Source organism: Scatophagus argus, chromosome 2, assembly GCF_020382885.2.
Source record: "Scatophagus argus isolate fScaArg1 chromosome 2, fScaArg1.pri, whole genome shotgun sequence".
NCBI classification, from domain to species: domain Eukaryota; kingdom Metazoa; phylum Chordata; class Actinopteri; family Scatophagidae; genus Scatophagus; species Scatophagus argus.
The window spans coordinates 11,554,424-11,566,738 of record NC_058494.1 but is presented as its reverse complement, the minus strand read 5'-3'; the positions used below and the strand labels follow the sequence as shown (position 1 = coordinate 11,566,738).

Genomic DNA, 12,315 nt, shown 5'->3' with positions numbered 1-12,315 from the left:
TTTCCATAGCACTGTGAGCCAGAGCACACATTTAATGTCATACGCTTTTATGCTAAGTCACACACACATGATGTCACACAGTCACACGCATGACAGCATCACATGTGCACAATTCTACATGCACAGATAAATAGAGTGTCTGTAGTCATACAGGATTTCTATAGATGCACAAAAATAGATCATTCACACACCTGTACACACACACACACACACAAGAACACTCCTAAGTGGAGGCTGACCTTAAAAAATGGGCCCACAGTGGTGACATTTTCAGATATAATTGAGGGAAAGTGCTCCTCAAATTGTGTGTGACAGAAGGTTCAACAACTAATTACTGTGCAAGTTGAATTTGACTTCACAACTTGGACACATGTTTCATACAACTTTGATTCCAGAAATGATGGAGCAAAGTGCAATCTGAATGCAGTCATTTGCAAAACAAAAGAAAAACGTTTTACTGAAAACTGATTTACAACACGTTCCTATGTGTTATATACTTTATACACTCATGTCTTTCACAATGTGGTGAACCTCGCCCCATCCAACCACTGAGCTTTTTGAGGATGTCCCTTTCACAGCCAATCACGATACTTTGACTTGTTGCCAGTTAGCCTGTTTACCTGTGGAGTGTTCCCAACAGGTGTTTTCTGAGCAGAACACAATTTTCTCTGTCTTTTGTTGCCCCTGACCCAACTTGTCTGTGACGTGTTGCTGGCATCACATTCAGAATAAGCAGATATTTACAAAGTTGATGAGGATAAGTTGATCCCTGGAGGGACTTGATTCAAGCTCCTGCCTATTTCTAGTTGGAGATGCTAAACCTTCATCTTGTAGGTTAATAGTTAGTGAATAAAAAAGAAGATGGGTTTTTGATTATCTGGATCCAGATAGTCCACCAGCATGGACCCCAAGTATGGTGAGAACATTCCACTCTGAATAAGCAAAACTGTCATGGATGTTTGTGTTTTTATGAGCTGCTATGGTGAGGTCACCTCTGGTAGGTTTATATCAATATATGTGAGATATGTGCAAGATGAAAACTGTTTTCACACTTTTGTTTCTCACTAACACTTGCCCACATGCTCATTACTCTATCAGTGAGGGAGTACATTTCTGTGTAGTTGTCGGTCCCCTGGTTGTGAGCACACATGTGACAAAATACAGAGTATACACACACACACACACACACTGGCACTTAGTTTTTGCTGTGTTTACGCTGACCTATATAGCCAGTCATTGGGAGCTCCTGTCTGGGAGGAATGCTCAAACTAATGTGAATTTACACCTCAGTGACTTTGACACAAAGAGGAAGAGATAGCAAGAGAGAGCGAAAGAAGAGAGAGAACTGAGAGGAAACACAAAGGCGATGCAAGGTATTAACCGTGGAAGGAAAATAACAGAGGGGTGTGAGAGTAACTGTACAGTGAAGAAGAGAGGCAAAGACAGATTCACCTAATAGTGACTGTGCTGCATTTCAGGGGAGCATTTGAGGTTATTGAGCTGTGTGACACGGGCCATTTCCCTCCACGCCCCAGTTGGTCCTCGCTGCAATGTGGCATTAGGAGGCATGGGCATCCTCTTCCCTGCTCACTCCTCTGTGGACTGAAACAGCGGTTGGTGAGCTCGTACTGTCAGGATGATATAGCGCAAATTTAGTCATTGAAGAAGAGCCACTTTTTAGATCCCCATTGTCGCTGAGCTTGTGTTAATTTGTCATATTACAGGATAACCTGACAGGCAGAACTAATGCAGACAATATTATTGTATTATACTTTCGCAGACAGCACTGATATCTACAGAAGTGTTTGAGTCGCCTACTTTCTCTGTAATCTTTTCATTTTTTAGTGAAAGGAAATTAATTTATTTTAAACTAAAAGTTCATAAGTTCTTGCAAAGGCTCATAACTTTCAATGGTATGTTGCTCATTTGTTGTTAGATGCAGTTGTTTTGCTTCAGACATCCCGCGTTATTCAGGGTTGTTTAAGGTGTAGACATGCAGTTCCATTTTTGTTGCTGAATAATGACTGTAGCTTTCCCTTGTTTCTCGAAAAGTTCAAGGACTAGGAATAGCGAGACTATGTCATCATAGAGTTGTCAACTGGTCATGCGCCTTCACAGTGGCAGCTCCAAATTTAAACTCTTCACCAATTACTGAGCACCAAAAGCAGAGTTTTCAGATCAGAGCTATTAGCAGTCCTGCAAAATCACTTCAGCCTTGGTTGGAAAAGTGAGTGAGAGGTGAGAAAAAGTTGGGGGGGTGAAAAAGAGAAAGTGAGAAGGAAACAGCAAATGAAACAGAAATGCAGAGAGCAAGAACATGGAAACATCCTGTGGAGAAAATCACTTGTCTGCCTGGTTATTAAAAAAACTTGAATAACTAGAGAATTACTTGGTGTTTTTCCTCTCTGCCTCAGGTCTGCAAGTGTTTACGTTGTTTTTTTTTCTCATCCACTTACTTTATATAGTATAGTCCATGTGCATGTCACTACAATGTATCTTTCTTTTTGGGTTGTTTTTAATTAGCAGTAGTTCGCACCATTTCCGTACTGATAATTGATACATGATGCATGCAAATAAAGAAAATATATTTTTAATAATATATCATATTATGACTTACATAGAAGTTAGTATTTGTTTAGAACTATTTAATCAACCTTAATTTGTCGTGATCAGATGCTTGTCAGCCATGGCAGTTATCCAATTGCTCATCAGTTCAACTCAACAGAACACTGAGCTGACATTTTGTACACGTGGGATATTTTTCTTAACTTTCCAATCTCAAATAAATGTAATTTTTCCTAATGTCTGAACCAGACACCATAACTATTTCTTAAGAGAGTCAACCGTGTATTCTTACGACTGAGGGGCCTCAGGTTTGTCAGCTCGATAACACCTGGCTGTCAGTTTCTGCTCTGGCAGAAGAGTTATTTGAAGCTGTTCAACTGCATGAACAAAACTGGGCCAGATTAGCTTTAGTTAAATTGATTTTCCACATGAAGGTTAAATTACTTATCATGATGGGCGCTATCAACCTGTGGAAACAGTTGTATCATGCCTTCTGTGGCTTGTGACGCAGTTTTATATAACCCTCACGATGTTATCAGGACTGCCTCGCATTCGTCTTGAGACTTACAGTTAATCACAAACTGAGGGTGTGGATTTGAAAGACATGGGCGTTTCCCAGGCGGGGAGGATCTAAGGAAAGATGCTTGTTGTATTATAGTTACAAAATAGCTGTAATATAAGTAATGTGAATCTCAGCTTCTACTGTTTTGAGTTTGACTATTTTTTATCTGTTTCTCACAGAATTCATACTTTAAAAAAGGTTCTGTTCATCTTCAGCACTACAGTGTAAGACGCTCCCGTAAACCCCAAGGCTGCACGTTACAGTAACATCATCAGTGAATGAAAGCAACCACAACAGACACATACAGTACTGAGAAATGCTTTGAAAAACGGACCACTAAGGCATGGGCTGATGCACATTGCTGTGTCTGCTCTCCAGCAAATACATTTCTCAGAGGGCTCTGATGAGAACAAAGAGGAGCATATTCACATCACGCACCCTGTAACCGTGTTGGTCATGAGGGCAGTGTTGCGCTGTAGCGTTCCACCACACAGTCGTGGTCTTTTTTTTCTGTAGAGCAGAGTAGCCTTGAATAGCTAGCAGTCTGATCCACAACTGTCATGTAGCATTAGGCCTAATGGGAGGGAAATGTCGCTGTGCAGCAATGCACATGGACACACACACACACAAAGACACACATACAGATATGCACAAGCACAAGCGCAGACTGTTCAAGCCGAGCACAGGTGCACAAAGATACTTTGCCGGGCACGTAAAAGTCATTTTGACTCAATGAAGATATTGCATAGCAATTATATTCAGAATTGTATACATGAACATAAACATGAGAAGAGAAAATCTCAGTGCAGTGAATCAGCGGAGCTCTACTGGCCAGAGGCCTTCATATGATAAAGTAAAAAAAAATGAAACAGGATGAGAGGAGGGAATGACAGGCACAGGTCACACTTGTCTATTTCCATCATCTGCAGCCTGGCAAGGAGTAGAGAGCACTTTGTGTTTGTATCAGCATCATGTGAACAGCCAAGCAAACAAACATATGTGTACAGAATAAATGCATATAAAGCTGAAGATTTAACTCAACATGCTCGTTCAGGGCACAAAGTTCACCGTGCCTGAAACTGTAAATGTCCGCTTGTGTTTTGGCAGACAGGCAATGTGGTGGCAAGGGCAGCGAGTCACAGAGTCACATTAGCGCAGCACTTTGCAGGATGCCCTGAAAATGATCTAAACAGTCGCATTTTGTTGGACTCTAATTGACCTCTTCTTTTTTCTTTCCTTTTCTCTTTTTTTTGCCCCACTGTCACTGTTTCTGAGTCCAAGCTGTCCACTCTCTTCTGATTTTTAAGTATGTCTTTCTGTTATTCTTTACTATCTCCACAACAAGTAGTAACAGCGAGAGTGTAACTGTGTAACACTAATACACACCGTGATGCAGTGGTTAGTACTGTCACCTCACAGCAGGAAGGTTCCAGGTTTGAACCCATCTGCAAAGCTGCAGTAGGGCCTGCTTTGATTTTGCATGTTCTCTTCACAGTACAAAGACATACAGGTTAGGTGAAATGGTGACTCTAAATTGTCCATAGATGTGAATGTGAGCAGCCCTGCAATGAACTGGTGACCTGTATAGGGTGTAACCCGCCTCTCACCCAACATCATCTGGGACCTACTGCTGCCTTTGCAGCCTGCAAAAGATAAGCAGTGTCTTATCATTGCTTTTCATACTGTCTTCCTCACTTGCTCCATCCCCTTCATATCTGTCTCTCTTTCTCTCTGCTCCTTTTTATCTTTCTCCTCTCTGTTTTTATTCCCATGACACAAACTGACATGAGGCTACAGATCTCATTGCTATATTGACCTGATGTGTCTTCATGCTTTGTACAGTTAAATCCTTCATTGCACATGGTTTTGCAAGAGAGACTGTGAGGTCAATTCTCAATGACACAGTGCAACAAATATGTCACATTAGGTTCTTGATGATGCGTTGTCTAGAATTGGTCTAGTTCATCCTGACATGGTAAAAGTATTCAGAGTATTAAACAACTTGACTTTCCTCATTAATGATATAATCAGTCTTAACTGCTCTCAGTTTTTGTTTTAGCATCTGGTGTTTTATCAAATCTGTTTTGTTTTTGTTCGGAGATGAGTAGAGTGATTTAGAGTCTCATACATGTTGAAATATTTCAACAGCGGTGCTGCACAGCTGAATTCATTAATGACAGCTGTCAGGTTGGTCTGAAGGTCAGCACGATTCCTGCAGGAAGCAGGATTTGAGCAAGCAAGCGTAGGCATTTCGCACAGAGGTTTATCTCACCATGGGGTCTTTGACCCTTGAGCTAATTAAAAACATAGAAGAAAGATCAGGGAAGAGGGCTTTTCCCTCTGCATCTTCCTGCCTTTTTACCAAAGAGATAAAGAAATCCAAGGATTAGAGCTTAGCAGTTCTCATCTTCTTGAGGTACCGTGTTAACTTTCACGCAAAGAGATCAGTACGTCGAGCCGTAAACACACGTTCTCATGCATGTGTTCATTGCTTTAACATTGTGGGTTGGAGTCTCATTCTGTTGCATGTTGATATGACTTTAAGGAGATTATTCACTACTGGAACGATATGTTAGCTGTTTGGACGTAGTTGCTGTGACTTTCACATTTTGTTATGGTCAAGCAAAGCACTTGTGTGTGAAAGAATGCTGTTCTTGTTGTTTTTTTTAAACATAATTTATTGGAAGATAATTTAGTGAGATGTACAGGATTTGTTTAGACAAGACAATCATAAGTTACAATGTTTGTGGAAACAGAATAACAGCTTTGACAAACAAACATAAATAACTTGAATAATTGGACTGTGCTTATTTTTACAATAATGAAAATTAATTTGTAATACAAATGATCAATTTCTATGCTTTGTTTGAGTTATTGTCTTCAAGTGATTAAATCCAAATTGCGCAAACTTACAGAGTGCTTTTGGGCACATCACCAGACACACTGTACAGCAAAATACCAGTAAAAGTACAGAGGTTGCGATTACTGTCCGCCCAGACCCAGGAGCCAGCCTCCATGTGCACGTTAACCTGGTCTCCCTTCTGAAGAAGCAGCACTACCCCATTGGAGCCGTTATCAGTGACATCAGAGGCAGTCGAGTGCTCAGCAGTGCCCACAACAGCCTCACCGTTCTTGTACAAGAGTAGAAATCCAGGGTTTCCCCCATTAGCATGAGAGTAAAGGGTGAAGTGGTAAAATCCACTCACTGGAGCTGTAAAGACTCCTGAACAGGATGTTTTAAGAAGACAGAAGAAGATAAGACATTTTAAGATTAATTTTATCTACCTGAAGTAAAATCAATGATTTGAAGAACAGAAAAACATGAAGCATTAGCACAATATGACAAGATTCACCGAATGAGAAGCAGCACAGCACTTCTATGGTAACACGAAAAGAAATCACTTAGCAAGATAATATGCTATAGTATGCTTCTATGCTTCTGTGGACAAAGTTGAAATAGAAGAGGTCAATGGCAATGAATGAGCTAGACCATAACGTCCAGTATCTGTTTTTTAGATGGTCATTGTTCTCTTTTTGTGCTGAATGAATCCATGTGGCATCGAGCCCACGTGAAAAACAAGGAAGCTGTGAATTAATTCAGTAATTACACAGATATGTTCTCGTAATACATTACCTGATATGGGATCATAGCTGTCACCAATGTTAGTGATGACTTTCTTGTAGATGAGAGTGGTCTCAGTGTTAAATGGCCCAATGTGCATTTGGTTCTCTTCCAGAGCAGCTGAGAAGGCCACTTTATCTGTCAAAGAAAAACAAAACACTATTGAAAATGCTATTTGTTTTCCCTAAAGCTACACAAACCCAGTGTATTCGTCTTGTGTATAAATACAGCTGCTTAATTATCTTAAAGGTGAAAATGGAAGTGCAAAAAAGAGCATCCCATCTCTATAGTTTATACGCAAAGTATATACAGTGGTATGACGTATAAACTTATTTACCTGTAGTCATTGTTGTCTTCACATCTTCCAGCGCTGCAGATGTTTGGTCAACTTTATTTTTCAACTCCTCTTGAATAGTCTGATTTGTTTCCAGTTTGGTTTTCAACTCTTTTATGACAATGTATTAAACACAAAACGTATTTTGTGTCAGTTGTAATAGCCAGTCAGGAGGAGAAAAATGCTTCAATCCATTATAATGATTTATCAGTACAGATGTTTTTATCAGTAAATCAGCAACATTTTGCTTGCCTTGATCAGCTGTTTTAAGTGCTTCCATCTCAGCCTCTGTTTTTTCAAGTTTTGTGTTCATCTCCTGGTTTAGAAACTCAGCAGCATTCAGTCTCGCGTTTAACTCTGAGGGATTCACGGAAAAGATTGACAACCGTATGAACTATTGACTGCTGTTAACTGTAAATGAATCTTCAGATGGTAAATGTACATAAAATGTTTTCTTTTTACCTTGATTTTTTTTCTCCACCGCTTCCACTTTTGTTTGGGTAACATCAAGGCGTGCATTCATTTCCTTGGCCAGGCCCTCGTTGGCTTCTACTCGGAACTTGAGCTCTAGTGGAAGATGTGAGGTGGAGAAGAAAACTGTGTGAAATCAGCCATTATAGCTCATTTGGCACTTAAGATTTCAGTCAGTATAATAACCTAATTACTCATTCATAATCAAATGTAATTTTCTACCTTTATGAGCTGTCTTGAGAGCTTTCACCTCCCTTTCCATGTCTGCGGTCTTAATCTTCAGGTCCTCACTCAGGCTTTCAGAGACTCCCAGTCTGGCTGCCAGTTCTGTTGAAGTAGGTTGAATGACAGGAAAACAAGCCATCAATTAAGCAAATTTATCATGATGAGCAAAATGTGGGTAATCAACAGAATCAGTGCTACAGGTATGTGATTATTCTCTTTACCTTGATCAGTTGTATTGAGTGCCTCCACTCGTCTCAGTGTATCTTCAAAGCTGATCTGCAGCTCCCCAGTCAGACTTTCACTGGCTGACAGCCTGGAATTCAAACCTATAGCAGCAAAGTTAAAACAATGGGTTTGGAAACTTAAAAATGAGTCCAGTTCAGTCAGTGGTAATGGTTAATGGTAAAATGTTTCAACCCAACGACAGTGGAATCTGGCATCTTCTTCCCTTTTAAGATAAACAACATTAGCAAACCAGGAAGGGGTGAAAATGCTCTGAGTTAATCATGAAAAGGTCATGGAAAATTCATGGAAACATCCATCAGTGGCTCCAGTGGGTAACCATGAAAACCCTACATATGAATATCTTATACCCCATGTGGCAGCTAAAGAAGAAATTCCACAATGTTGAGCATTCAGACTTTACCTTGATCAACAATCTTTAGTGCCTCCACCTCTGTCTCTGTGTTTCCAAGCCAGGTGACCAACTCCTTTTCCAGATTCTCACTGGATTCTAGTCTGGACTCAATCTCTAACAGTGAAAATCTTGATCAGAGCAGTTTTAACAATATTCAAAGTGTTTTGGTTTCTGTTCAGTTATTTTGTTTTCATACCTTTAATTTCTAACTGTATTTGTGCCAGCAGGGTTCTTTGTGTTTCTGCCTGGACATCAGTTGTATTCAGTCTGTCCTCCAGTCCTGGTCATTACATGGAGGAATAAAGTGATCAGCCACATTTGCAGATACTGTAATTCCGTAAAGACGATGTCCTGATGTTACGGCTCAAAAAGCAAAGCAGCAGTTTGCAGTACTGTGGATATATGGTCACATGTTATTGGACATAAACATCTAAGAAAAGGGCATTTTATTTACCTTGATCAGCAGTCTGCAGAGCCTTCACATCTACATCCATATTTCCAAACTTATTCCCCAGCTCTTTCAGTCTCATGCTCAGCTCTGTTTGTAAAATTTTAAAAAAGAGATGATTGTCCATTCAGTTAAAATATAAATCCCTCAGTGAAATTAGATGAGTCAAGGTGAGAAGAGAGCAACTTTCTTCTTTATTAAGAATTGTTTGCTGCAGTACCTGTACTTTCTTTCTGTAGTTGTTCCACTTGCATGTTTTGACCCTCCAGATCGCTGGCATTCAGTCTGGTCTCCAGCCCTGATCCGTGAGGATGGAAGAAAGATTAGATTGATTAGAATAAATAAGAAAAGGAAGAAACCTAAAAAAAATGGAATGATCAAACCAGGAATGTGTTTGTTAATATAAATTGCATAAAAGAACACAGTAGAAATTGTGCTAAATAGCATTAAAAGTGGTTGTTTCGCATGTAGTCAAATAGGAACTGCTTTTGATGCTCTATAGCACCCATCTTTAAAGGTGCTATGTAGCAACTGTGTCAAATGGTGTTGTATAGGACCATTAGAGGTGCCATGTAGCACTTCATCAATAATGGAGTTAAATAGTACCCAAAGGTGGCTCTCTGGCTCCTGATCATAGGGAAACCTCTTTTCATTTCATATAGCTACTGTCATATGTTGGTATGAATTGTAATCTGAGGAAATAAAAATTGTTTTTTGCTTTGTAAATATTTGAAAACTACTACAATGGCAAAAAACTGTTTTGATTTATTTTTATATTTTTCTGAGTTGTGCTGAGATGGAGCCCCAGTGATGACTGGCAGCTATGTTTGATTCTGGGGCCCTGGAATATTTCCTTAGACATGGGGGGCTTGAGGGGAACAAGGTTGAGAATCACTACTTTAATGTGTTTTGCCCAGGAAATACGCTGAATTTTACAAACAAGCAGAGAACCTCTAAAGAACCTCTAAAGATCCATACAAGTACTTAACAGGTTCTTTGTACAGCAGCAGTGCTACTTAGGACCTCATCCACCCCAAAGAACCATAGAAGAACCACGGTTTATTTGTTTTTTTCTGTGAACAAGGATTTGACCTTTTTCTGTTTCTCGGTTTCTCTCTGTACCTTGATTAGCAATCGTCAGTGCCTCCACTTTTGTCTCTGTGTTTTTAAGACGGCCATTCATCTCCTCCTCTCGACTCTCACCGGCTTCCAGTCTAGACTCAAACTCTGACAGATAAAATGATGAGAGGAAAATCCATTCTGAATGCATCAAGTTAAAACCTCTTTTCTCCCAAACCTTAGGCAGGAGGACATGAGATAAAAGTCAGGTATCTTTTCCTGGATAAGCAGTCTATAGCCTGCTGGCCTGTCATCACAGATCTATTCACCCTGTGATCACACTAATACACTTTCTTCTACGTGTGTGTGTGTGTGTGTGTGTGTGTATGTGTACCTTTAATTTCCACCTGTAACTGTGCCACCAGGGTGATTTGCATTTCTGCCTGGACATCAGTGGCATTCAGTCTGGCCTCGAGGTCTGGCCATAACATGAAGAAATAAAGCATTTATTCACACATTTCACACATTTTTCGTCTGAAAGGGAAAGCAAATAACAAAACCTCATCCTTCTACTCTTAGTTGGAAATATGCAGTATGAATGCAGTTCATTTTACCTCGGTCAGCGGCATGCATGACCTTCACTTTTGTGTCCACGTCTCCAAGCTTATTTCCGAGTTCTGTCAGTCTGGTGTTCAGCGCTATTTGTTAAGGATGAAGACATAAATACTGCATGACTTCAGTCATTCAGTCAAAGATAAATCATACACTGAGATTAGATGAGCTGAAAGATGGGAAGAAAATCTACTTTGCTGGTCATTAATAATTGACTTGTTTTGTTGTAGTACCTCTGCTTTCCCTCTGCAGTTGTTCCACTCTTTTGCTTTGACCCTCCAAATCACTGGCATTCAGTCTGGCCTCCAGTTCTGCTCAATGGAGATGGGATAATGATAATTTGAGTAAAGAAATCATGAAGTAAAAATAGATTGATGGATGGCATTGGGAGTAAACTACCTGGTGTCCTCCTGCTCCTATTTTGTTTTTAGCTAAATATATTTTTAAAAGGACCTCAGTTTGTATTTCGTGTTGCACATGAAGTTACCTTACCTGTGTACTGCCGCACGACTTGCTGCACCTGCTTTCTCTGCTCCTCTTCTTGCATCTCGCTGATTCTCAGCCTGGCCTCATGGTCTTTTTTACATAATGAAAATAAAGCAGTGTCAAACAAACACACACATCACCAGGTGGTGACAGAACCTGCCCCAAAAATTCAAAAATCTGAGAAAACACACAGAAACTATCACTGAGTTTACTTTCTTGATATGTAGATGAAGTATTACATAGCTGTTGTACATATTTGTAATACAAAGATGTTAATTTCATAAAAACAAATAATATAATTATGCTTTTATTTCCATTCGACCTGTATATCCTCTCTTCAGTGCCTCCACCTGACTCCAGAGTTCCTCCATCAGGCTGTCTGCAGCTGTCTGCATGGATGAATTTTCTATATAATATATTGCACAAATTATGTATTTCAGCATTGAATATGAAATATACAGTGTTCATAATATATTTGTCATTAACAAAGTACATGACTTGGAAGATCAAAGGATGATGCAAAAGATGATGAGTAGTTTATCCACGCTGCCACACATACCCTGTACTTTCTGAAGTTGCACCAGTTGCTCTTTGGTGTGTTGCAGCTCATTTCTCTGTTCATCCAAAACAGTCATCATCTCTCTGAGCAGAGTAAAGCTGTCTGCATCGGCGAGCTCATCCTGAGTGTATGCAATCGCAGTGAACCTCTGTCCCGAGACATTTGCCTCAGACAGGCAGCAGCCAAGCAGGATGAGTAAAACAACCTCCATCTTTGTGGTCCGTAGAGCTGTGACAGCTGGGGGCGTCTGCAAGAGGGGCTTTTAAGTGTTAGGTGAGCGTGTGAAAGGTTATGCAAAGTTTGTATGTTGTTTACATGTAGGTGACCATCTGAAGCTCAGGAAACATGTCCACCAGGGTCAAGGTCTTGTGATAAGAGGCTTTTACATTCTAAAATACTTGACAGGCTTGTATAATTTGTTTTAAAGCAAATCATCTGCTTTTCTGTTACATTCTAAATGAGACACACTGAGACCATGCACATGAACTAAGCACTAAGTGTTTGGGATACATAAGTAAAACTATTATGTATATTCTGTCCTTTCAAATGTTTTGCACCAAAATGTTATATCCAAAAATAAACACCATACAGTGTTAATTTATAAACATTTGTTTAATATTTTCAAAATATACAAAAGCAAGTACTGGCTCAATAGTGATGGCAATAGTGATGTTATATAAGCAACACTTTTACGCAGTAAATATTGTTACATGATAGACACACAGTAGACACCAG

At 39.8% G+C, this 12,315-nt stretch overlaps 1 protein-coding gene and 1 long non-coding RNA gene across 2 annotated transcripts in view; one reads left to right on the top strand and one right to left on the bottom strand.

Moving 5' to 3' along the window:
• The window catches only part of prkcaa (protein kinase C, alpha, a), a 133,467-nt gene that overhangs the window by 96,155 nt on the left and 24,997 nt on the right, over nucleotides 1-12,315 (top strand). The window lies entirely within an intron of this gene.
• Nucleotides 7,546-8,701, bottom strand: LOC124069691. Its single transcript, XR_006845089.1, has 5 exons — nucleotides 8,613-8,701; nucleotides 8,426-8,530; nucleotides 8,001-8,105; nucleotides 7,777-7,881; nucleotides 7,546-7,650 (listed from the first exon to the last, which is right to left on the bottom strand). It is a non-coding gene; the product is annotated as an uncharacterized LOC124069691 (long non-coding RNA).